The sequence below is a fragment of the Schistocerca piceifrons genome, chromosome 7 (genome assembly GCF_021461385.2).
Source record: "Schistocerca piceifrons isolate TAMUIC-IGC-003096 chromosome 7, iqSchPice1.1, whole genome shotgun sequence".
Classification (NCBI taxonomy): domain Eukaryota; kingdom Metazoa; phylum Arthropoda; class Insecta; order Orthoptera; family Acrididae; genus Schistocerca; species Schistocerca piceifrons.
The window spans coordinates 342,360,628-342,384,810 of NC_060144.1; the positions used below are offsets into that span (position 1 = coordinate 342,360,628).

At 41.8% G+C, this 24,183-nt stretch overlaps 1 pseudogene; it reads right to left on the bottom strand.

Moving 5' to 3' along the window:
- Nucleotides 1–21,676: 21,676 nt before the first annotated feature.
- LOC124709214 lies at nucleotides 21,677–21,795 on the bottom strand (annotated as a pseudogene).
- Between the last annotated feature and the right edge of the window lie 2,388 nt (nucleotides 21,796–24,183).

Sequence of the window (24,183 nt, forward strand, 5' to 3'; positions counted from 1 at the left end):
TATCTCTTTTTTTTAATAGTGTTTCTTACAAAGGTTTCAGAAATGTCAAATGTCTTGAGAAAAAACTGCATACAAGCTTGGATCTTATCAGATCCCTTTATTAGATAGAATTTCTTGGTCCCCTTCCTTCGTGAGTTATCCGTTTTTGTCCTCACACTTCGTTTCTCTTCTTCTTCCACTAACATATTTAGGTAGCTCAACTGACCCAAGATCCCAATAGCCTCTATGGACATTTTGTCTGTCTTGCTCAGTAAACTTACTGGTGCACTGTCGTGGACATTTAGAGCAATCTTTTGGCTTCACATTTCTTGCAGGAACTTCGGAATACTTCGTAGAAGTATACGCCCTACCATGCTGTCGATTGATTTTTCTTTGATTTCTTTTGCATCCCTCTTTAACCGCTATCCTTTTTCGTTTTCTTGTTTTGTTACTGTTCTCAGTACCAGCATTGTCATCTGCAATGTCCACTTCCTGATTGTGATGATTTACTTGTACACTAGTTGCATCCTCAGCAATTTACAATAATAATAATAATAATAATAATAAATATTATTATTATTATAGTACTTACTACCGAAATATATACACGAAGAAACAGTTTCTAATACTTTCTCGAGGCACATTTGAACCATCCTTCTTCCTTTGGATTCCATAGCGCTACTACTTGCCTCTAAACCCATTCACAACTGAAGCAATATTTATATTCCTTTCCAGGAAGTAGCATTTCATTGTTGTCACAGTGCGACGGCGACAATGCTTCCAAAGAGAAGTAGCGGGAAAAGCAACTTCTAACAGTTCTGTTAGGATCAGAGAAACATAAGGGTTGTTCCGTTTCACAAATTAACACTGCGCCCAGTTGTCTAATGACGGATCAGCTCTTCCGTCTGTCTGATTCTTACTATTTTTCGTCAAATGTAGATACGTTGACAACTAAAACGGAAACCACGTAAAATAGAGTTACGCTTGTTTGATCGTAACGTAGGTCTTGATTTCGCGTACCTCATGGTATTAACAACTCAAAAGTGGTAAAAATGTAGTTACATATGTCTGATCCTAAATGGGCGAATTGGCGTAGTTGGGGGACCGAGAGTCCGCACATCGCGGCGAGAAGTCTCTCCACTCGCAACGGGTGACTGTGTGGTGTGAAATGTCCAGTCACAGAATAATCGCTGCGATATTAGTTGATGACGCGGTGACTACCGAACGGCACGTGAAGGTTTTGGAATATGATTTCGTCCACATTATCCAAAGTGACCCTGATTTCGACAAGACATGGTTCATGCAAGACTGAGCTCAACCTCATAGAAGCTGGAGAGTGATATCCTGGAGGAGCACTTTGGGGACCGCATTCCTGCTCTGGGAAATTAAGGGGCCACTGGCATAGACATCGATTGGCCGCCATATCCTCCGGATGTGAACACATGCGACTCCTTTTTGTGGGGCAATTTTAAAGACAAGGTGTGCTACAACCACCACACAACATTTCTGAGCTGAAAATAGCCATTGAGGAGGCCATCGGCAGCGTCGATGCTTCGACACTTCAGGGGTTCACGCAGACTTTCGCTATTCGTCTGCGCCACGTCATCGCCCATGAGGGCAGGCATATCGAACATGGCATAACCTAAATCCGAATATCTATGGTGACGTTCACATACTGAATAATGTATGTGCACGCCGTAGTTCGTAACTAATTTACTTTTTGCTTGTTGTTGTTGTTGTGGTCTTCAGTCCTGAGACTGGTTTGATGCAGCTCTCAATGCTACTCTATCCTGTTCAAGCTTCTTCATCTCCCAGTACCTACTGGAACCTACTTCCTTCTGAATCTGCTTAGTGTATTCGTCTCTTGGTCTCCCTCTACGATTTTTACCCTCGACACTGCCCACCAGTACTAAATTGGTGATCCGTTGATGCCACAGAACAAGTCCTACCAACCTATTCCTTCTTCTAGTCAAGTTGTGCCACAAATTTCTCAAAAATGATTCAAATGGCTTTGAGCACTATGCGACTTAACTTCTGAGGTCATCAGTTGCCTAGAACTTAGAACTAATTAAACCTAACTAACCTAAGGACATCACACACATCCATGCCCGCGGCAGGATTCGAACCTGCGACCGTAGCGGTCGCTCGGTTCCAGACTGTAACGCCTAGAACCGCACGGCCACTCCGGCCGACACAAATTTCTCTTCTCCCTAATCCTATTCAATACCTCCTCATTAGTAATGTGATCTACCCATCTAATCTTCAGCATTCTTCTGTAGCACCACATTTCGAAAGCTTCTACTCTCTTCTTGTCCAAACTATTTATCGTCCATGTTTCACTTCCGTACATGGCTACACTCCATACAAACACTTTCAGAAACGACTTCGTGACACTTAAATCTATACTCAATGTTAACAAATTTCTCTTCTTCAGAAACGCTTTCCTTGACAGTGCCAGTCTACATTTTATATCCTCTCTACTTCGACCATCATCAGTTATTTTGCTCCCCAAATAGCAAAACTCCTTTACTACTTTAAGTGTCCCACTTCCTAATCTAATTCCCTCAGCATCACCCTACTTAATTCGACTACATTCCATTATCCTCGTTTTGCTCTTGTTGATGTTCACCTTATATCCTCCTTTCAAGACACTATCCATTCTGTTCAACTGCTCTTCCAAGTCCTTTGCTGTCTCTGACAGAATTACAATGTCATCGGCGAACCTCAATGTTTTTATTTCTTCTCCATGGATTTTAATACCTACTCCACTGCTTGCTCAATATACAGATTGAATAACATCGGGGAGAGGCTACAGCCGGCCGCGGTGGTCTCGCGGTTCTAGGCGCGCGGTCCGGAACCGCGCGACTGCTGCGGTCGAAGGTTCGAATCCTGCCTCGGGCATGGATGTGTGTGATGTCCTTAGGTTAGTTAGGTTTAAGTAGTTCTAAGTTCTAGGGGACTGATGACCACAGCTGTTAAGTCCCATAGTGCTCAGAGCCATTTTTTTGGAGAGGCTACAACCCTGTCTCATTCCCATCCCAACCACTGCTTCCCTTTCATGTCCCTCGACTCTTATAACAGCCATCTGGTTTCTGTACAAATTGTAAACAGCCTTTCGCTCCCTATGTTAATCCCTGCCACGTTCAGAATTTGAAAGAGAGTATTCCAGTCAACATTGCCAGAAGCTTTCTCTAAGTCTACAAATGCTTGAGACGTAGGTTTGCCTCTCCTTAATATTTCTTCTAAGATAAGTCGTAGGGTCAGTATTGCCTCACGTGTTCCAATATTCTACGGAATCAAAACTGATCTTCCCCGAAGTCGGCTTCTACTAGTTTTTCCATTCGTATTTTGCAGCCGTGACCTATTAAACTGATAGATCTGTAATTTTCACGTCTGCCAACACATGCTTTCTTTGGGATTGGAATTATTATATTCTTCTTGAAGTCTGAGGGTATTTCGCCTGTCTCATACATCTTGCTCACCAAATGGTAGAGTTTTGTCAGGACTGGCTCTCCTAAGGCTGTCAGTAGTTCTAATGGAATGTTGTCTACTCCCGGGGCCTTCTTTCGACTCAGGTCTTTCAGTGCTCTGTCAAACTCTTCACGTAGTATCATATTTCCCATTTTATCTTCATCTACATCCTCTTCCATTTCCACGATATTTTCTTCAAGTACATTGGCCATGTATAGACCTTCTATATACTCCTTCCACCTTTCTGCTTTCCCTTCTTTGCTAGAACTGGGCTTCCATCTAAGCTCTTGACATTCATACCAGTGGTTCTCTTTTCCCCAAAGGTCTCTTTAATTTTCCTGTAGGCAGTATCTATCTTACCCCCGGTGAAATATGCCTGTACATCCTTATATTTGTCCTCTAGCCATGCCTGCTTAGCCATTTTGCACTTCCTGTCGATCTCATTTTTGAGACGTTTGTATTCTTTTTTGCCTGCTTCATTTACTGCATTTTTGTATTTTCTCCTTTCATCAATTAAATTCATTATCCCTTCTGTTACCCAAGGATTTCTACTAGCCCTCGTCTTTTTACCTACCTGATTCTGTGCTGCCTTCACTATTTCATCCCTCAAAGCTACACATTCTTTTTCTACTGTATTTCTTTCCCCCATTCCTGTCAATTGTTCCCTTATGCTCTCCCTGAAACTCTGTACAACCTCTGGTTCTTTCAGTTTATCCAGGTCCCATCTCCTAAATTTTTGCTTATAGTTCAATAATCGTCACCCTGTGAAATACAAGGAGGCATAATAAAATGTACGAGGGCACGCTGAAAAGAAAAAGAAATGTTTCTGAATTTCGTTATGCGAAAACTCTTAAGCCTTTCTAAATAAAACAAACGTTATAGACATTTTACATCTCTGTACCTAATGCTTACATATATGTAGCCCTCTGTTGCTAGAGAGCTCCGAATTGTAGCGTGTAACATGGCGTTGTGTAACGTAACTATGTCAGTGCATGACAAACAGCGTGCTGTATTCGAGCTTAGGATTCTAAGAGCTCCTCCAGACATGGATCAGCCTCTCCTTCAGCATGATGCCAGACCACTCACGAGTGCTGCATCTGCAAAATCCGACGCCTTCGGTTCACTGTAACTGATCAGCCTCCAAAGATGTAGAAGTAACTACGGGTGTCTCCTGGGGAAGTGTGTTGGGACCCTTAATGTTAATGTTGCATACAATATTAATAGTAAAGTAAGGCTTTCTGCAGATGATGCAGTTACCTATAGCGAATTATTGTCTGAAACGAGCTACATAAATATTCAGTCAGATCTGGACTAATTTCAAAATAGTGCAGAGTTTGGCAACTTGCTTTAAATGTCCCGAAATGTAAAGCTTTGCACTTCACAAAACGAAAATAATCAGTATCCTATATAATATCAGTGAGTCACTATTGGCATCGGCCAACACATACAAATATCTGGGTATAGCTCTTTGTGGCGACATGAAATGGACCGATCACTTAGGTTCAGTCGTGGGTAAAGCAGGTGGTAGACTTCGGTTCATTGGCGGAATACTGGGGAAGTGCAGTCAAACTACAAAGAAGATCGCTTGCAAATCACTCGTGCGACCACTTTTACAATATTGCTCAAGTGCGTTTCTCTCGTACCAAATAGGCCTAATACGGGGTGTTGAACGTATACAGAGAATAGCAGCAGGGATACTAAAGGAACTGAACTGGAAGACTCTTGAGGATAGAAGTAAACTATCCAGAAAAAATCTATTAAAAAAATTTCAAGTGCCGGTTGTAAAATGATATACTAAAACCTCTTATTTATCGTTCACATAGATATTGTAAAGACTAGATCCGAATGTAGAGGCTTATCTCACGAGGGCTAAGATAGATGCTGCCTACACGAAAATTAAAGAGACATTTGGAGAAAAGAGAACAACTTTCATGAATATCAAGAGTTCTGATGGAAACCCACTTCTAAGCAAAGAATGGAAAGCAGAAAAGTGGAAGAAGTATATAGGGGGTCTACACAAGGGCGATGTACTTGAGGACAATATTATGGAAATGGAAGAGGATGTAGATGAAGATGAAATGTGAGATATGATACTGCGTGAAGAGTTTGACAGAGCACTGAAAGACCTGAGTAGAAACAAGGCCCCCGGAGTAGACAACATTCCATTAGAACTACTGACAGCCTTGGGAGAACCAGTCCTGACAAAAATCTACCATCTGGTGAGCAAGATTTGCGAGACAGGCGAAATACCCTCAGACTTCAGGAAGAATATAATAATTCCAATCCCAAAGAAAGCATGTGTTGGCAGATGTGAAAATTACAGAACTATCAGTTTAATAAGTCACGGCTGCAAAATACTAAAGCGAATTCTTTACAGACGAATGGAAAAACTAGTAGAAGCCGACCTCGGGGAAGATCAGTTTGGATTCCGTAGAAATATTGGAACACGTGAGGAAAAACTGACCCTACGACTTATCTTAGAAGAAAGATTAAAGAAAAGCAAACCTACGTTTCTAGCATTTGTGGACTTAGATAAAGCTTTTGACAATGTTGACTGGAATACTCTCTTTCAAATTCTGAAGGTGGCAGGGGTAAAATACAGGGAGCGAAAGGCTATTTACAATTTGTACAGAAACCAGATGGCTGTTATAAGAGTCGAGGGACATGAAAGGGAGGCAGTGGTTGGGAAGGGAGTGAGAAAGGGTTGTAGCCTCTCCCCAATGTTATTCAATCTGTATATTGAGCAAGCAGTGAAGGAAACAAAAGAAAAATTTGGAGTACATATTAAAATCCATGGAGAAGAAATAAAAACTTTGAGGTTCGCCGATGACATTGTAATTCAGTCAGAGACAGCAAAGGACTTGGAAGAGTAGTTAAACGGTATGGATAGTGTCTTGAAAGGAGGATATAAGATGAACATCAACAAGAGCAAAACGAGGATAATGGAATTAGTCGAATTAAGTCGGGTGATGCTGAGGGAATTAGAATAGGAAATGACACACTTTAAGTAGTAAAGGAGTTTTGCTATTTGGGGAGCAAAATAACAGATGATGGTCGAGGTAGAGAGGGTATAAAATGTAGACTGGCAATGGCAAGGAAAGCGTTTCTGAGGAAGAGAAATTTGTTAACATCGAGTATAGATTTAAGCGTTAGGAAGTCGTTTCTGAAAGTATTTGTATGGAGTGTAGCCATGTACGGAAGTGAAACATGGATGATAAATAGTTTAGACAAAAAAAGAAGAAGCTTGCACGGGTTAGAGTAGCATGGAGAGCTGCATCAAACCAGTCTCTCGACTGAAGGCCACAACAACAACAGATCAGAATAACTACTGCACGCACAGAGGCATTCAAACAATAATCCGTCCCGCGCCCTATGCGTGTATTGAACAGGAAGGAACCCTAATAACTGGTACACTGGGACATACCCTTTGCCATGCACCTCACGATGTTTTTGTCAGAGTTCAAATGGTTCAAATGGCTCTGAGCACTATGGGACTTATTATCTGATGGTCATCAGTCCCATAGACCTAGAACTACTTAAACCTAACTAACCTAAGGACATCATACACATCCATACCCGAGGCAGGATTCGAACCTGCGACCGTAGCAGGGTCGCGAGGTTCTACACTGAAGTGTCTAGAACTACTCGGTCACAAAAGCCGGCTTTTTTTCAGACTGTAAATGTAGAATGATGTTAACATTGGCAACATTTCACGTAATTTACATTATTTCACGACGTACAGAGCTGTGCATTCGTCTGACGTTACAGTATTTCTACAGCGGACAGGCCCATTTTTGACAATGAAATTTCCATATGTCAGAGGATTTTAAAGTATGACATGTGCTGAATCTTTTGCAGCACCACATGAAGACGGCCCAAGGGCCGAAATTGCAGTTATGAAATAAATAATCTCTATAGTCAAAGGTGAATATGACGTGCTTTGAAAATTCTATGTGACTGTGAACCCCGACAAAGAGAAGTGTATGAGTATTTATGTGTCCGAGTAATTTTTTTAAATTTTCGTCTAGGAAGACATTGGTGTAGATGTTCTTAACGAAATATTAACTTTGTTCTACTTGGGTTTGTGGCTTCGGAGAGCACAACGGCGAGGTATCAGTGCCCTTAGTTACTTTGGTGACAGCGTCCAAAAATATTTCACTGACGGCATTCGAGAATAGTACAGGGTAGAGACGCTTGTTAGTAGGTTGCTATCTGACCTGTTCGGCAAGCCTAAAACCGTACATGTAGGCTAACCTATTAAACAAATCAAATTAAAAGTGAACACATGCCACATGAAAACTGAAAATTGCTCGAACTGTAGAGGCACACCAAGCTACATTTTTATTTATCAGTAAGTTCTTAGTTCTTCCGTATCGAGTGCCAAAGCAATAAATTTATTAAAAGACAATTCCATTTTCCACCTTTGCTATATTTCGATTACTCACTTATTCCACATCATAAGCTGGTTACATGTTGGAGGGTGAGGGGGAGGGGGGTGAGGGAGGTGCCCTTTTCAATTGCTTACTCACACATCCTCCACACAGCGGCACTGTTTTGATTAATGCAATGTACGTCTGTCATAGCGAAGGTAACTTTCACATGATATGTCACTGCCAGTAGACAGAATTGCTACAGCACAATACAGAACGTAACTGAAAGAAATACGCAATGAGACGAACAAAAATGAGACTTCTATTTTTAAACAGTAATTACGCTGAAGTCATCACGATTTATGAAGGTCCGCAGGACTTCACGAAAGACGAGACCTGGTTCTTAGTATGATGAGTGATCAGCACGTGCGACGGTGCATTCCTTGCAAGTGCTTCCACGCTGACCACAAGGTTCTTAGTTAATTCATGTGGTAATGTCTTTAGTTAGTCCACCAGCGCGGCTGACAATGCTGGATGGTCGTTGGAGCATCTGGACGTGCTGTCCCTTCTTGCCCATTGCACAATGCAACCGTCTTCTGCTGCTGTAGTTGAATGTGGTGGACCACCTCCTCTCCTTCGGACAGCGGTGCCTATGGAAACGCTCGCCATGCATGTGAAACAATGCTGTGGGCAATAGCAAATTTCTGTGCTACACTCGCCACATCATCCAGTTTCACAAGGTTACTTCTCCGTGTGAAGTCATCTAAATATTGCCTTCGGGCCATATTTTAACAAAAAAATACCACCACACTGCACTCTGCTTAACACACACTGTCCTTTCCCCTTCCTTCAGCTGCCTCATATTGCGAGGCCTGCCACCCATTTGGCGCTATACTGCAGTCACCGACCGCAAGTCATGAGACGTTCGGCTTTCTGTGCACGGCTGGGAGACCTCTGGCAACATGCTTCAACACTTTCATTCATTTTCGCCGAGCTGCTAATATTTGTCTTACTTTTACTCATCTCGACCATAAGTTTTGTAGAGCATTGCATATTACTGCTGGCGTAGAAGACTTGAACAAAAGCAACCTTATATTTCTAGTTAAAGATTAGAATAACACTACTGCTGTAGCGGTGTTCGTATGTAAATATCACTAAGCAATGAACTTGCACAAAATACTTAAGAAAAAGCCTGGTTGGCGTGAGCAGTTCCAAACATAGTTTCTGATATCATCCGTAACAAGTCTACATCTACTACTACATCTGTGGCAGAGAGTACATTGTACATTGTCTTCGTGTACACTATCACTTCCCACCTTTTCAGTTTCAGTCGCGATAGTTCGCAGGAAGCCTCTGTGTATGCTCGAATCTCTCTAATTTTATTTTCGTGATCTTTTCGCCACTACGTTGGGGGAAACATTAGTTTCGTTGGCTCCTCTAGGAACGTATGCACTCGGAACTTTAAAGGTAAACCATACCGTGACGCAGAACGCCTCTCCTGCAGCGTCTGCCACATGAGCTGGTTAACCGTCTCTGTGACGCTTTCGTGTTTACTAAATGATCCTGTGACGAGACGTGCTACTCTTCATTGTAGCTTCTGTATTTCCTCTGACAACCTGTCTGGTACGGATTCCATACTGATGAGCAACATTCACTTATTGGTCGAACGAAGGTTTTGTAAGCTACCTTCGTTGTTGGACTACTATAGTACTATAGCAGGTCCCATGTATGTATGCTGTGAGTACTGGTTAGTCACGCCTTACATCAGCGTACTGTTGTGGTCCTCGGCCCGAAGATTGGTTTGATGCAGCTATCCATGCTACTCATTCCTATGCAAGCCTGTTCGTCTCCAAATATCTACTGTAACCTATATCGTTTTGAATCTGATTACTGTATTCGTCTCTTCGTCTGCCTTACAATTAATTTTACCCCTACTCTCCCTCCACTTCCCTTCCCCCAGTCAACACACACACACACACACACACACACACACACATACACTTCCTTCGAATACTCAGTTGATGAATATCAATAGAACTGGTCTTAAAACAGTGTTTTGCTTGACAACAAAGAGTCCACACGCAAATGGTGTTCTTTGCCGAAAACCACGCTAACTCATTGTGCGCAATTCCCACCGAGAGCAACTGGCCAAGGATTAAGTAACAGGATTCATACTAGGAGGCAGACATTTACAAGTCTCTTCAGTCATCCTGATTTAAGTTCACTATAATTTCCCTAAATCACTTCAGCTGAATGCTGAGATAAATCTTTGAAAATGTTTGCAATCGATTTCCTAGCTACCATGGTTCACCTGAGTTTGGGTTCATCTGTAACACCTCCACTGTCAACAGGACATGGAATATATGCCTTAATTTCTTTCTATGATACTATTCCATACTTTTGTTGCTTTGATTGACGATTAACGGTGGTGGTCGTCAAAACTGGCGACTGCTTTAATATTTCGTCGGAACTCTTAATTGTGTATTGCACTGCTTTCTGTAAATCTCAAAGCGGAGACAACGAGTCATCTGGAGCCTGTCGGACAGTCTTTCACTACCGGTGGCGTGAGAACAAATTTACTCGCTTAGGATTACATGCGAAGGAACATAGGGAGGCAGAAGCCAGAATTTATAGTTACCAGAATTTTGACATTATCTCTGACAATAGCTATAGTTATATCAAACGAATGAAAATGACGGCACTGTATGCCTGAAGCATATAGAGGATGGAGAAACTGATACCAAACACTCGTATAGAACGTACAGCGAATCACGATAGGGAGAAAGAAGTGTTCCGGCTGGTTAACTCCAATTATCGTCACGTGAATTGAGGTACGCTATATTCTGTCTAGCAGCCAATGATGTCTGTGGTAGATTCTGGCGCAAGTGAGAGATGGAGCTAACACACGTGATTTATACAGATTCAGCGTTATTGTACCATAATCATCAATTATTATTAATAATAACGGTGTGGCCTTATGGTGAAATAAATGAGACTGAGTTACCGAATCATTTCGTGCACACGTGTCGTTTTACAGTTACAAAGACCAAATAATATAGAAATTTAGATTGAGGACGAGAGCAAAAAGATATAAATATCCCTCCCCCCCCCCCCTCCCCGCCAACCCCTATTCCCAGTAATTTTCTCGTCTCCGTCCCCTTCTCTGTTTTACGGTGTATGTTTATTATTTAGCGTTTCGATCCTAAAAGTACTACTGTAAATGGTGAAAGCTATCACAATACTTACGAAGACATGAAGCTCTGCAGAATTTGTTCGAGAGGTTCGGAAGTTACCTTCCATTCGCAAAAGTTCCTGCTTATATACCAATGCCACGTACCAAACGTCGAGAAGAGTAACTGCCACAATTATTATCTCATGTGTTACCACAATGCAAATACCTTAGAACTGTGTCATGGATGATGTTGAAGAATCAAAAATACTAAAGTGTGATGCCACTATTATTTGATAGAGCAAAAGACAGTGTTGACAGCTAGAGGAGCCGGCCCCGTACTCCTGTAACGATATAATCTCCGACTTTTCGGACTCTGTGATGCTTACAATCAAACATTAGTAGCAAAATGCCTCTGAGCACTGCGACTTAACTTCTGAGGTCATCAGTCGCCTAGAATTTAGACCTAATTAAACCTAACTAACCTAAGGAGATCACACACATCCATGCCCGAGGCAGGATTTGAACCTGCGACGTAGCGGTCGCTCGGTTCCAGACTGTAGCACCTAGAACCGCACGGCCACTTCGGCTGGCCATTAATAGCAAAAAAATGCAATTTCTGATGAGCGATTTTACGAACTAACACACCTATCAGGTCGAACGAGAGATTATCCAACACTTCAGTGTCACATTTTACCACCGACCGCTGCTCTAGCCAGATACATGTCAGCTGCCACTTAGATTTTCAGCAAATAATGGATTTTATTCCTATAGTATTTTCACTCAATTTGCAGTCACTGACGGACTTCCTTTTCCTTTCTCTTTATGTTTACCCACATGTGTTTCAGTATCCATGTGGTATCCTCTGTGGATCCGCTTTCTTACGAAAAATACAAAAGTTAAAATGATTAGACATAAAACTATAACATGAGTGTGTTTTCTGTGATTTCTCGTATGAAAATTCGCTATTCAAAGCCTTGGTTCTACGAGAAGGCTAATTGTCAGGCACCTTATGACTTGACAGGGTGACATCTGCACAGATGTAGAATGGTATTTTTCTTTGAATAAAAATATGGTACAAATTTTCCGAGAGTAACTTACAGTCCACAAAGCACGCAGAACATTCTCAATTCGGCAAAAAAAGCATTATAACAAACTGCTTATTTCATACCATTAGTGCTTGATCGTTAATTACGTCCCTAGTTTTTTATTAAGGAAGACTTATGGCACAACACTGATCAAAATATGCTATTGCAGTACCTTCAGGTGATGCACCGCAACACATCAGATGCACTTGTTAAAGTTTTAGTCCGAAAGTAGAAAACCAATCAAAAATTTTTGTCATTTTTACAGAAACATAAACGTGACCCACAAAAGATCCAGACATAGTCTAAACATGTATGGGTAGCAGAAAAGAAACCGAACATTTTTTAAAAAGAAAAACACGAATATAGGAGTTTCTAATTACTCAAGATGATCAAAACAAAATAAAATACTGAGTGAATAATTCTAACGAGGGATTTCTTGGCTTTTGGTGAGTTAAACAGTTCCGCTGATTTTTTCCACTAGAAATTCTAATAGTTCTTAACTCGTCCTATTGTTTCACAAACCACCGAATATGTTTCAGATAAACTGTAAAGAAATACCTCTTTTCTGGTCAATCCCTAACGTGGCAACACCGTTCGTCGGTACCCCAAGCCTACAGCTGGAAGTGAAGATATTAGCATAAACCGGCAGGAATGCTGGAGGTAGCAAACGCAGTGAACGCGTCCTTCTTTAGGCGGTGGCTCGGCACGCGGCTTGTTCGGTGACGGCGAAGCACTGCTGCCGGCTTAGCATACCTTTCGTTCGACAACTGTTATCGGGGAACAAGGAAAGGTACTCTTTAGGGAGCTCCGCGGTGCAACAACTTTCTTATCCCGCTCATTCAGACGAGTTATGCAGACGAGGTATGTTTTGTCTTCTTCGTTTTACACATGCTGTGTGACCTCCGGTTTCCAATGGGTGGGATCATGTTTACTGTACAATTTACGTATCTCTACAACCGCCAGAAATTCGAACATGACATCAGAATAGCCATAGAAAGGTGAAATGGCTGAATTCTTAACGTTGCTCGAAATCCAGAGCTCTGGTATTGATACAAGATTCCCTTGAGAACCCATAATCACACTGAATGAATGGTGGGATATTTAAGGCTTTGCATCCTGTCTTTTCCGTTATCGGCTTTGTTCTTTGCTATGCATATTACGTGTGAGTCCGAGAATATGATGATAACGATAACAATATATAGGGTAATGTAAAGGCTACGCTTCGTGATTTATTATGTGCATGACTACAGACTTTCTGATGCTGTGCATCAACGACGAAGGTTTTTCAACACGAATTCTTTGCATTAAAAATTCTCGGTCAGTTGTGTTATTTATTTCCTATGAAAATATGAACATCTGACAATATCTACCACTGTGTTCGTCGGGAACGTAGCTGGCTGTCGAAGAAGTTACAAAAATACGAAGATGTGAATGATTTGTTCACTGTGACCAGAGACTATAGTGCTGCAACGAGCGATGCAACGACACTAGCAGTGTCTTTCTCTCCACCCTAGACACTACTGATATACAGCATCTAGATATTATGTACCTATGTCCAAACATTGGTGAGTGCGTAACCCATATTTCTATTAAAATTTTTGTCACACATTTTAAGCTACGGTTTGAAGTCAACAACCCGGCCGTGGCGGTCCTTCTGCCAGTTGCTCAGGAGTGAAGTGACCCTCACACGTCTTAGAATTGGGCACTGCTCTCTCACACACAGTTTTGTACTCCGGCGAGAGGATCCCCCGTTTTGTGTGTGAAATCGTATAGTTAAGACTGCTAAGGTAATCAGTCCCTAAGCATGCCCACTACTTAAACTAAATTATCCTAAGGACAAACACACACACGCATTACCAAGGGAGGATTCGAACCTCCGCCGGGACCAGCCGCACAGTCCATGACTGCAGCGCCTGAGACCGCTCGGCTAATCCCGCGCGGCCCCGTTTTGTGATGCTTGTGACGTGCATATCTGTATCCCACATATTTCAACAGACTGCATTTTATACTGTGATGCGAGGGCAGAAATAAATATCTGCCCTCTATTTCAACTGATGATGAGACGAGTGTGACTAAGGTTTTAAAGTTTTGTGATGTGTGTGGACTCTGGCCTAAACTTGTAGGCTGGAGATTTTATTCTGTTGCAAGGTAGCTGGTTCCTCCTTCTTTCTTCTTGCGGTCAGCCGGCCACGTCCATCTGCTCTACTGTTTTAGCTCCCTATACCACTTCCATCCTGTGTAGTTAATGTTTTAATATTGAATCAGTACCTCGTCCCGTGCTTCTGTGCGGTTACGCACATAGTTTGCCAAATTAGTTACCTTTTTTTCCATGCTGTTTTATCTTCCTGTTATGTGTATTTTCCCGACACTCGTTTCAATCTGTTTTCGCGCGGGCGCTGAAGACCTCGCTGTCGTGCGCCTGTACAAAGATATCCACTCCACTCTACTTTCATCTCCACAGCTTCTTTGGCGACTGCGTCCCAGTAGTTTGAGCGGCGTTTGTTCAGCCAAGATCTTGTGGTTACTGGTGACGCTATATTTGGCAACAGCGAAGTTTTTCTAAATTTCTATACTCGCTGAGCCGCTCGTGTTCCATCAAAAACTACGAGACACTCCGAATAGACTTCCCCACGTAGCTACTGCCACATTTACATGGGATATTGTAAACAAAAGCTGTTCTTCACAGAGAGGAACATGAGTTTGATTTTCTTAGGTGGCCGAAAGAAGATTTCAGTCCCATGTACGTTTAATATTCGTTCAGTTTTGCTTGATATTCCTGTACAAAAGGAAGGAACGTCTAGTTGATCAACGCTGGGAGACCTTATACGGTATTCTTTCCGTTCCCCGTAAGACATTTACAATACTACTGGTAAATGTGGCTGTTGTAACACCGAAAATGCAGATAAAATACTTTCTGCGTCATCCAAAAATTTTCGGTGTTTAATATCCGTTGATAACTTGTACTTCTGATTCTGAAGCTGAAAGCTGTATTAAAGAAACTATATTTAATAAGTAAACGATGTAAGAGTGGATTTATTTCTGACTGTACATAATTGATCGTAATTATAACGAAAATATTGTAAATTGATGGGTAATAGCCAAGGGAACTTTATTTAACGTACTGATAGCAACGACGAAACGGCAGTAACTGTGCCGTTGTTTATCTTTGCATATGGAGACTCTGGGTCGTGTTGCGAGCAAAGAGGAAGCAGAGCAGCTTGAATGATGGAAAGAATGCGGAAGTGTTTGTCGGGCTCCCCCCTCCAACGCGGTGTGCAGCTATGACCGCGCCAGTGTAGGCGTGCCTAATTCGTTAACCCGCGAGTTTGAGAGCACGGTAGGCGTGGAAATGCGGGGGAAGCTGCAATTCTAACTACTGCCTGTCCCGTAATTATCCGTGGCTCTGGAGACGACTCGAGGTTCTGATACAGCAGCAGCAGCAACGACAGCTCAGCATTGTCGTCGCTTCATTCATCGCCGTCCGCACAGCTACAACATCGTAAGACTTAACTGACGGATACAGGAACGTAGAGGCTTTACCCATTTACATTTCTTTCACGAAGTATGACTAACTTGAATAATAACTTGCAATAGTTACGACTTGTAGGGCACCAGTGGTGTCATTATCTACCGACATTATTACCAGGCAGGGTCCCTTTCCTTTCCATGCAATCACCGAGTTTCGTAAGAATATGAAAATTGATTTACTCTTTGATGCCAGTTTTAAATTTTCTGCCTCTGTAACTGTTCGTTCTTGTATTGCAAAACAGAGGCTAAACTAATTTGCAGATTTTAGTATTGACATCGTTCACTTAAAACAACGTAAAATTTTACTGAATAAACTAATAACTAAAGATACAGAACAAATTAAGAGTGTGCAATTTTTTTATTCTATATTTATCTTAGGGAGTGACTTCTGCTGGTTTGTCATGCATTTTAGTGTTATTTTAATAGTAAAACCAGTTACTCATTTGCTCAGAGTAAATTCAATTCAATCTTTCAATAATCAAAGGTAAATCGCTTGCTCTTCTCTAAATTTTGCATTACGTTACACTGAGGTTACTGAAAGTCAGTTTTTTTACATAAAAAAATTTAAGTTAAGCCTGTCATTAATTTAACCAGTAACTTAGTTTACTTTACTTTCAAAATGTAGTGTTTCAGAATGTTGTTGTTGTTGTTGTGGTCTTCAGTCCTGAGACTGGTTTGATGCAGCTCTCCATGCTACCCTATTCTGTGCAAGCTTCTTCATCTCCCAGTACTTATTGCAACCTACACCCTTGTGAATCTGCTTAGTGTATTCATCTCTTGGTCTCCCTCTACGATTTTTACCTTCCACGCTGCCCTCCAATGCAAAATTTGTGATTCCTTGATGCCTCAGAGCATGACCTACTAACCGGTCCCTTCTTTTTGTCAAGTTGTGCCACAAACTTCTCTTCTCCCCAATCCTATTCAATACCTCCTCATTAGTTATATGATCTACCCATCTAATCTTCAACATTCTTTTGTAACACTACATTTCGAAAGCTTCTATTCTCTTCTTGTCCAAACTATTTATTGTCCATGTTTCACTTCCATACATGGCTACACTCCATACAAATACTTTCAGAAACGACTTCCTGACACTTAAATCTATACTCGATGTTAAGAAATTTCTCTTCTTCAGAAACGCTTTCCTGCCGTTGCCAGTCTACATTTTATATCCTCTCTACTTCGACCATCATCAGTTATTTTGCTCCCCAAATAGCAAAACTCCTTTACTACTTCAAGTGTCTGAATTCCTAATCTAATACCCTCAGCATCACCCGATTTAATTCGACTACATTCCATTATACTCGTTTTGATTTTGTTGATATTCATCTTATATCCTCCTTTCAAGACACTGTCCATTCCGTTAAACTGCTCTTCCAGGTTCTTTGCTGTCTCTGGCAGAATTACAATGTCATCGGCGAACCTCAAAGTTTTTATTTCTTTCCCATGGAATTTAATACCTACTCCGAATTTTTCTTTTGTTTCCTTCACTGCTTGCTCAATATACAGATTGAATAACATCGGGGAGAGGCTACAACCCCGTCTCACTCCCTTCCCAACCACTACTTCCCTTTCTGCAAACTCAGTGCTTCCTGGTTCACTTATTTTCTGGTGAAATGTTGTGCTGTGGAAAAATGTGACAACCTTCCGTTGCCACGTCAGTGATTGTATGCTTAAATTTCTTTGCCGTTACATTTCTTAAGATTCTGCAGATTCATTGCTATAACGGGCTGGCGGTTATCCCTCTTAAGCTAATGAGAGTTTTCTTTTTACTATCAATAATCATCATCATCATCATAATCATCATCATTTAAGACTGATTATGCCTTTCAGCGTTCAGTCTGGAGTATAGCCCCCCTTATAAAATTCCTCCATGATCCCCTATTCAGTGCTAACATTGATGCCTCTTCTGATGTAAAACCTATTACTTCAAAATCATTCTTAACCGAATCCAGGTACCTTCTCCTTGGTCTGCCCCGACTCCTACTACCCTCTACAGCTGAACCCATGAGTCTCTTGGGTAACCTTGCTTCTCCCATGCGTGTAACATGACCCCACCATCTAAGCCTGTTCGGCCTGACTGCTACATCTATAGAGTTCATTCCCAGTTTTTCTTTGATTTCCTCATTGTGGACACCCTCCTGCCATTGTTCGCATCTACTAGTACCTGCAATCATCCTAGCTACTTTCGTACCCATAACCTCAACTTGTTGATAGGGTAACCTGAATCCACCCAGCTTTCGCTCCCATACAACAAAGTTGGTCGAAAGATTAAACGGTGCACAGATAACTTAGTCTTGGTACTGACTTCCTCCTTGCAGAAGAGAGTAGATCGTAGCTGAGCGCTCACTGCATTAGCTTTGCTAGACCTCGCTTCCAGTTCTTTCACTATGTTGCCATCCTGTGAGAATATGCATCCTAAGTGCTTGAAACCGTCCACCTGTTCTAACTTTGTTCCTCCTATTTTGCACTCAATCCGTTTATATTTCTTTCGCACTGACATTACTTTTGTTTTGGAGATGCTAATCTTCATACCATAGTCCTTACATTTCTGATCTAGCTCTGAAATATTACTTTGCAAACTTTCAATCGAATCTGCCATCACAACTAAGTCATCCGCATATGCAAGACTGCTTATTTTGTGTTCACATATCTTAATCTCACCCAGCCAGTCTATTGTTTTCAACATATGATCCATAAATAATACGAACAACAGTGGAGACAGGTTGCAGCCTTGTCTTACCCATGAAACTACTCTGAACCATGAACTCAATTTACCGTCAACTCTAACTGCTGCCTGACTATCCATGTAAAGACCTTTAATTGCTTGCAAAAGTTTGCCTCCTATTCCATAATCTCGTATAACAGACAATAACTTCCTCCTAGGAACCCGGTCATATGCCTTTTCTAGATCTATAAAGCATAGATATCATTCCCTGTTCCACTCATAACACTTCTCCATTATTTGCCGTAAGCTAAAGCTCTGGTCCTGACAACCTCTAAGAGGCCTAAACCCACAATGATTTTCTTCCAATTGGTCCTCAACTAATACTCGCACTTTCCTTTCAACAATACCTGAGAAGATTTTACCCACAACGCTGATTAAAGAGATACCTCTGTAGTTGTTACAATCTTTTCTGTTTCCATGTTTAAAGATTGGTGTGATTACTGCTTTTGTCCAGGCTGATGGAACCTGTCCCGACTCCCAGGCCATTTCAATTATTCTGTGTAGCCATTTAAGACCCGACATTCCACTGTATTTGATGAGTTCCGACTTAATTTCATCCACCCCAGCTGCTCTATTGCACTGCAATCTATTGACCATTTTCTCCACTTCCTCAAATGTGATCCTATTTCCATCATCATTCCTATCCCATTCTACCTCTAAATCTGAAACATTACTGAACGCATTTGAGCAACTCTTCAAAATATTCCCTCCATCTGCCCAAGGCATCCACGGGATTCACTAGCAGTTTTCCTGACCTGTCCAAAATATTTGTCATTTCCTTCTTACCTCCCTTTCGAAGACTGCTAATTACACTCCATAATGGTTTTCCCGCAGCTTGACTCATAGTCTCCAGCCTGTTTCCAAAGTCTTCCCAAGATTTCTTCTTGGATGCTGCAATTATCTGTTTGGCTTTGTTTCTTTCTTCAACGTAACTTTCTCTGTCTACCTGAGTTCTAGTATGTAGCCATTTTTTATACGCCTTCTTTTTCATTTTACAGGCTGCCTTGACTGTGTCATTCCACCAAGATGTTTGCTTCATCCTACTTTTACACACTACTGTTCGAAGATATTCTTTAGCCACTTCTAGTACTGTGTCCCTGTACCTTGTCCATTCCTTTTCCAATGACTGTAATTGACTACATTCAATTAACTGGTACCTTTCTGAGATCGCTGTTATGTACTTGTGCCTGATTTCCTTATCCTGAAGTTTCTCCACTCTTATCCTCCTACATATGGACCTGACCTCCTGCACTTTCGGCCTCACAATCCCAATTTCACTGCAGATTAAATAATGATCAGTGTCATCAAAGAATCCCCTGAATACATGTGTGTCCCTCACAGCCTTCCTGATCTGTTATTATACAGTGAATGACAGATCTGGTTCCCCTGCCTTCCCAAGTATACCGGTGAATGTTCTTATGTTTAAAAAAGGAGTTTGTGATTACCAAGCCCATACTGGCGCAGAAATCCAAGAGTTGTTTCCCGTTCCTGTTGGCCTCCATATTCCCTCCAAATTTACCCATAACCTTTTCATACCCTTCTGTTCGATTTCCAATCCTGGTGTTAAAGTCACCCATGAGCAGAATACTGTCCTTGTCCTTTACTCTAACAACTACATCACTGAGTGCCTCATAAAAACTATCCATCTTATCTTGATCTGTCCCTTCACAATGCGAAAGTACTGACACAGTCCTAATTTTCTTGATAGACACTGTCAAATCTATCCACATCAGTCGTTCGTTTACATAAATTATTGCAACTACGCTGGGTTCCATTTCTTTTCTGATATAAAGCCCTACACCCCATTGTGCTATTCCTGCTTTGACTCCTGAGAGGTAGACCGTGTATTCTTCCACTTCCTCTTCTTTCTCACTCCTTACCCGAATGTCACTAACAGCTAAAACGTCCAGCCCCATCTTATTTGCAGCCTCTGTTAGCTCTACCTTCTTCCCAGAGTAGCCCCCACTGATATTAATAGCTCCCCATCTCGTTACCATTTGTTTGCCAAGTCGTATCTTAGGAGTCCCTGGTTTGTCAGTTAGAGGTGGGACTCCGTCACCTCCAAAGGTCCGAGGCAGTTTGCTCTGATTGTTGCCAGCATCATATTTAAAGTACCAGGGAAGCAGGTTGCTAGCCTTACTTGCCCCGAGTCCCAATGGGTTTTACCCCTAACGGTTGTGGGACTAACCGGTGGATTTAGTAGTCTTTGCCGTATGAGCACAAAGGTGACCACGACTCAGAATATGTAACTGGTATCCCGACTGTCGGGACCACTTACTTGGCTATTCATACGTTGCCCGTGGTTCATGGACTAGGACATGACTACAGGAACCCACACCATGAACCACACTATCGGTAATTTTTGTAGTAAATATTACGTGGTACCATTGTTCCCCCCTTTGCGGTTCTCGAGCGATTGCACTATATTTCACCCATTTCAAAATTATCATCAGTATTTAGCTGAAGTTTCGTTCAAAAATGGTTCAAATGGCTCTGAGCACTATGAGACTTAACTGCAGTGGTCATTAGTCCCCCAGAACTTAGAACTACTTAAACCTAACTAACCTACGGACATCAAACACATCCATTCCCGAGGCAGGATTCGAACCTGCGACCGTAGCGGTCGCGCGGTTCCAGACTGTAGCGCCTAGAACCGCTCGGCCACTTCGGTCGGCGCTTAAGTTGGGAATAGATTCTTCTTTCAGAAGAGTGTGTTGTACAGTTTGCTCTAACCGGTGTTATTTTCCTCCGGCAACGAAAGCCTTACTCACTATAAAATTTCATTAGGCATATGCGATCAACGTCAGTTACGTCGAAATTCAGTACGACGATTAGGAAGAGGAAGGTTACATTGTACGTGGAACATCACATTCGAGGCGTTTCCAAGGATTCTACCGAACACCATTGGTACATACCGTACAGAAAGCTGGAAACAGTTGTTGTGAAGCACAGCATTACGAATAAACTGAAGTACTTATTTGAAGAGATATAGAATCTAGCTCACGCTTCAGGTAACTAGGAATAGTTTAACAAAGAGACTGGATTGTAGAATGCGTGTCAACAACTTTAGTATAGGTACGAAGCACTCATTCAGCAATAACTAAAAGTCAGCACTTGGTAACTTGGTACTGATTCTCCGTCCGAGCAGGACTCGGACGGCCCAACGGTGCCGTCCGACCGCCGTGTCATTCTCAAGCCGATAGGTGTCACTGGATGCACACACGGAGGGGTATGTGGTCAGCACACCACTCTCATGGCCGTTGTCAGTTTTCGTGACCGAAGCCGCTACTTCTCAATCAAGTATGTTTTCAACTGGCCGTAGGAGGGCTGAGTACACCATACTTGCCAACAGCGATCGGCAGACTCGGACGGTGACCCATCCTAGTACTAGCCAAGCCCGACAGCGCTTAACTTCGGTGATCTGACGGAAACCGGTGTTACCACTGTGGCAAAGCCGTTGACTTGGTACTACCTATAATATTTTTACACTTTTTATTCTCCATTCCAAGTAGTAGAACGGGCTGTTTTAGTTCCGTACCATTATACAGGTCTTTTTTTGTTTTCTTGTTTAAATTTTTAAATCAACCGTCTTGGAGTGACAGACCACACCATACGGAACAACGCTTGGCAGAGACAAATTTTTCGCAGACGCCTTCTGGCTACACTAATAGCCTTTTATTATAGGTTGTGCTCATGCATAGGGAATTGCTCTCTGCGGCGAGCATATGCAATGTGTGTTGCCTATAATCCAGCCATCTTCTCAGCTTGGAAGGGGTAGGCCGTCACAATTGAAGTTCCAGTTTCACTCCTAAAGTATCTTTAATCGCTTAGAGACATTTATTCTTAGATTTTCTTCTTGAAACTCACTGTCAGTTTACTGGGGTAGGTTATATGCAGATGCAGATCACCTGCTTAGTAAAAATTGCTAGTTCTTTGAAACATCGTCGTTCCATTGCAGGGGAATTGGATAAAATGATTCCTGTCATCGACGGCAGGAATCAGTGAATATTTGTCTCTAACAAACGATGTTCCACATTGTGCAATCTATTATCCCTAGACATTTGATACAAAGACTTTCAAACATCCAATACAGTCGCGGTTCCTTTCAGCCAGTTATTATAGCTCCTAGCTGGGAATAAATGGGAGGAGACTACCATTTCCCACATTTACCTAACACCCAAGGGAAGCCTTCAAAACCCTTAATCAGAACCTTGGATCTATTTTAATTTAATACTGGGGAAATGGTCTCCACTGTTCCAGACAAGAATTAAAATTGTTTGTTTGCATATTTTGTGTTCTGCATGTGCATAATGCCATTGTAATGATTTGTGTGGTGTCCGGCGATAGCATATTTTTTTAAATACTTTTTGTTCTCTTCCCCAGAGGGTGTAACTTGGTGGTGTTCGAGCAATGACTCTTTGCAAAGCCAAGGACTCTGCAGCCGAATACCACGCAAGCTGGTGCTGGAGGAAGGAAAGGGGCGGGGGGGGGAGTCCCACTTGGGAGTCGGTGAAAAGTTATTGATAGTTCCAGCATTTGCCTTACAATAAAGGGGAACTTCCTGATAACTTCGGCCAGAACCAGCGGGCAGGTAATATTTTTATTTTAATTCTGATCGAACAGTATGTGCGAGAGAAAATTAAGAAAGCCTAAGGTACAAAGAGAAGTTCATGCTTATATGTACATAGAGGTAGGTCGATGAATTGCTCAGGAGCCGTTGTAACCTCATTCTGGAGACCACATCCTTCCTTTTACGTGTTCTGTACCTAAATCGCTAAAAACCGAACCACCGTAGTGTCACTTTTCGTCCGTTTGCCTGTTTCTTTGCGACCGTTAAAATCTTTCTTTTGAGGGAAAGTTGAAACTGTCATATGCTAAAGTCTGTGATCCCTTGGCGGCGTAAAAAATTGAAGCTTTCAAGTCGATGCATTAAAATGTATGGCCATTTATGTCACTTATTTTCATACTCGCAAACTTACTCATTAAAACCTAAAGGATATTTCCCGTTGGCCTAGAACCATGACATTTGGCAAGAAGAAAGATTTCACAGAAAAAGTGAAGTAAAAAAAATTAGAAAACTGTTAATTTGTAATTATACCACACGAAAAACATATTTATTTTGTCCATTGTTATTATACTGCTGCTAATTTTAAATTAAAACATTCTCGAAACTCTTGAAATTAATAGGACGAATATCTTGCCAGCATCAGTGTTGTTAACAGGTAAAAATCGTGGAGTTTCTCGATTCCCAAAATGGATGAACTGTCTATATACACAATTAAGTTTGTACGGAACCCTCAGACCGCAACTCCTACTCACACATGGCCACATTTTTAGTGCTTTTCGTTTTCTGTCGCTGTGAGTACAACGGACTGTTAAGATAAAGACGCACTGGAGATTGCGAGACTTTTCAGCAAAATACCGACAGGTTGGTGGTGGGATAGAGGGATTCTCGTAGTACTGTCATAATGGAAAGAAAGGTGCTGCGAGGAAGGTTTCATCGCTGGTGCCAATGTAATCTATGGTCCCAGACAGCACAGCTACGTCATTTACTTCTGTGTGAATCCAATAATACTTCACGTCACCAGCCAGCTGCTTTATTGACAAGGAAAATGATTAATATCTCTGCAATAATTTTTAATGTTTTAGACAATTTTAGCCAATATTTATTAGCAGTGCTGCCATCATCAGTTGCGCTACAGTTACATATACCGTGCGTGTTTTACGACTTAGAAATCATCTGTGAGCGCTACATACGAGGGCCATGTGCACAACTGCTTTTAACTGTAAAAGTTTTATTTCTGACAAACCTTTGCACAGTGTGCCACCTTTTATGTACTACCATGAGAA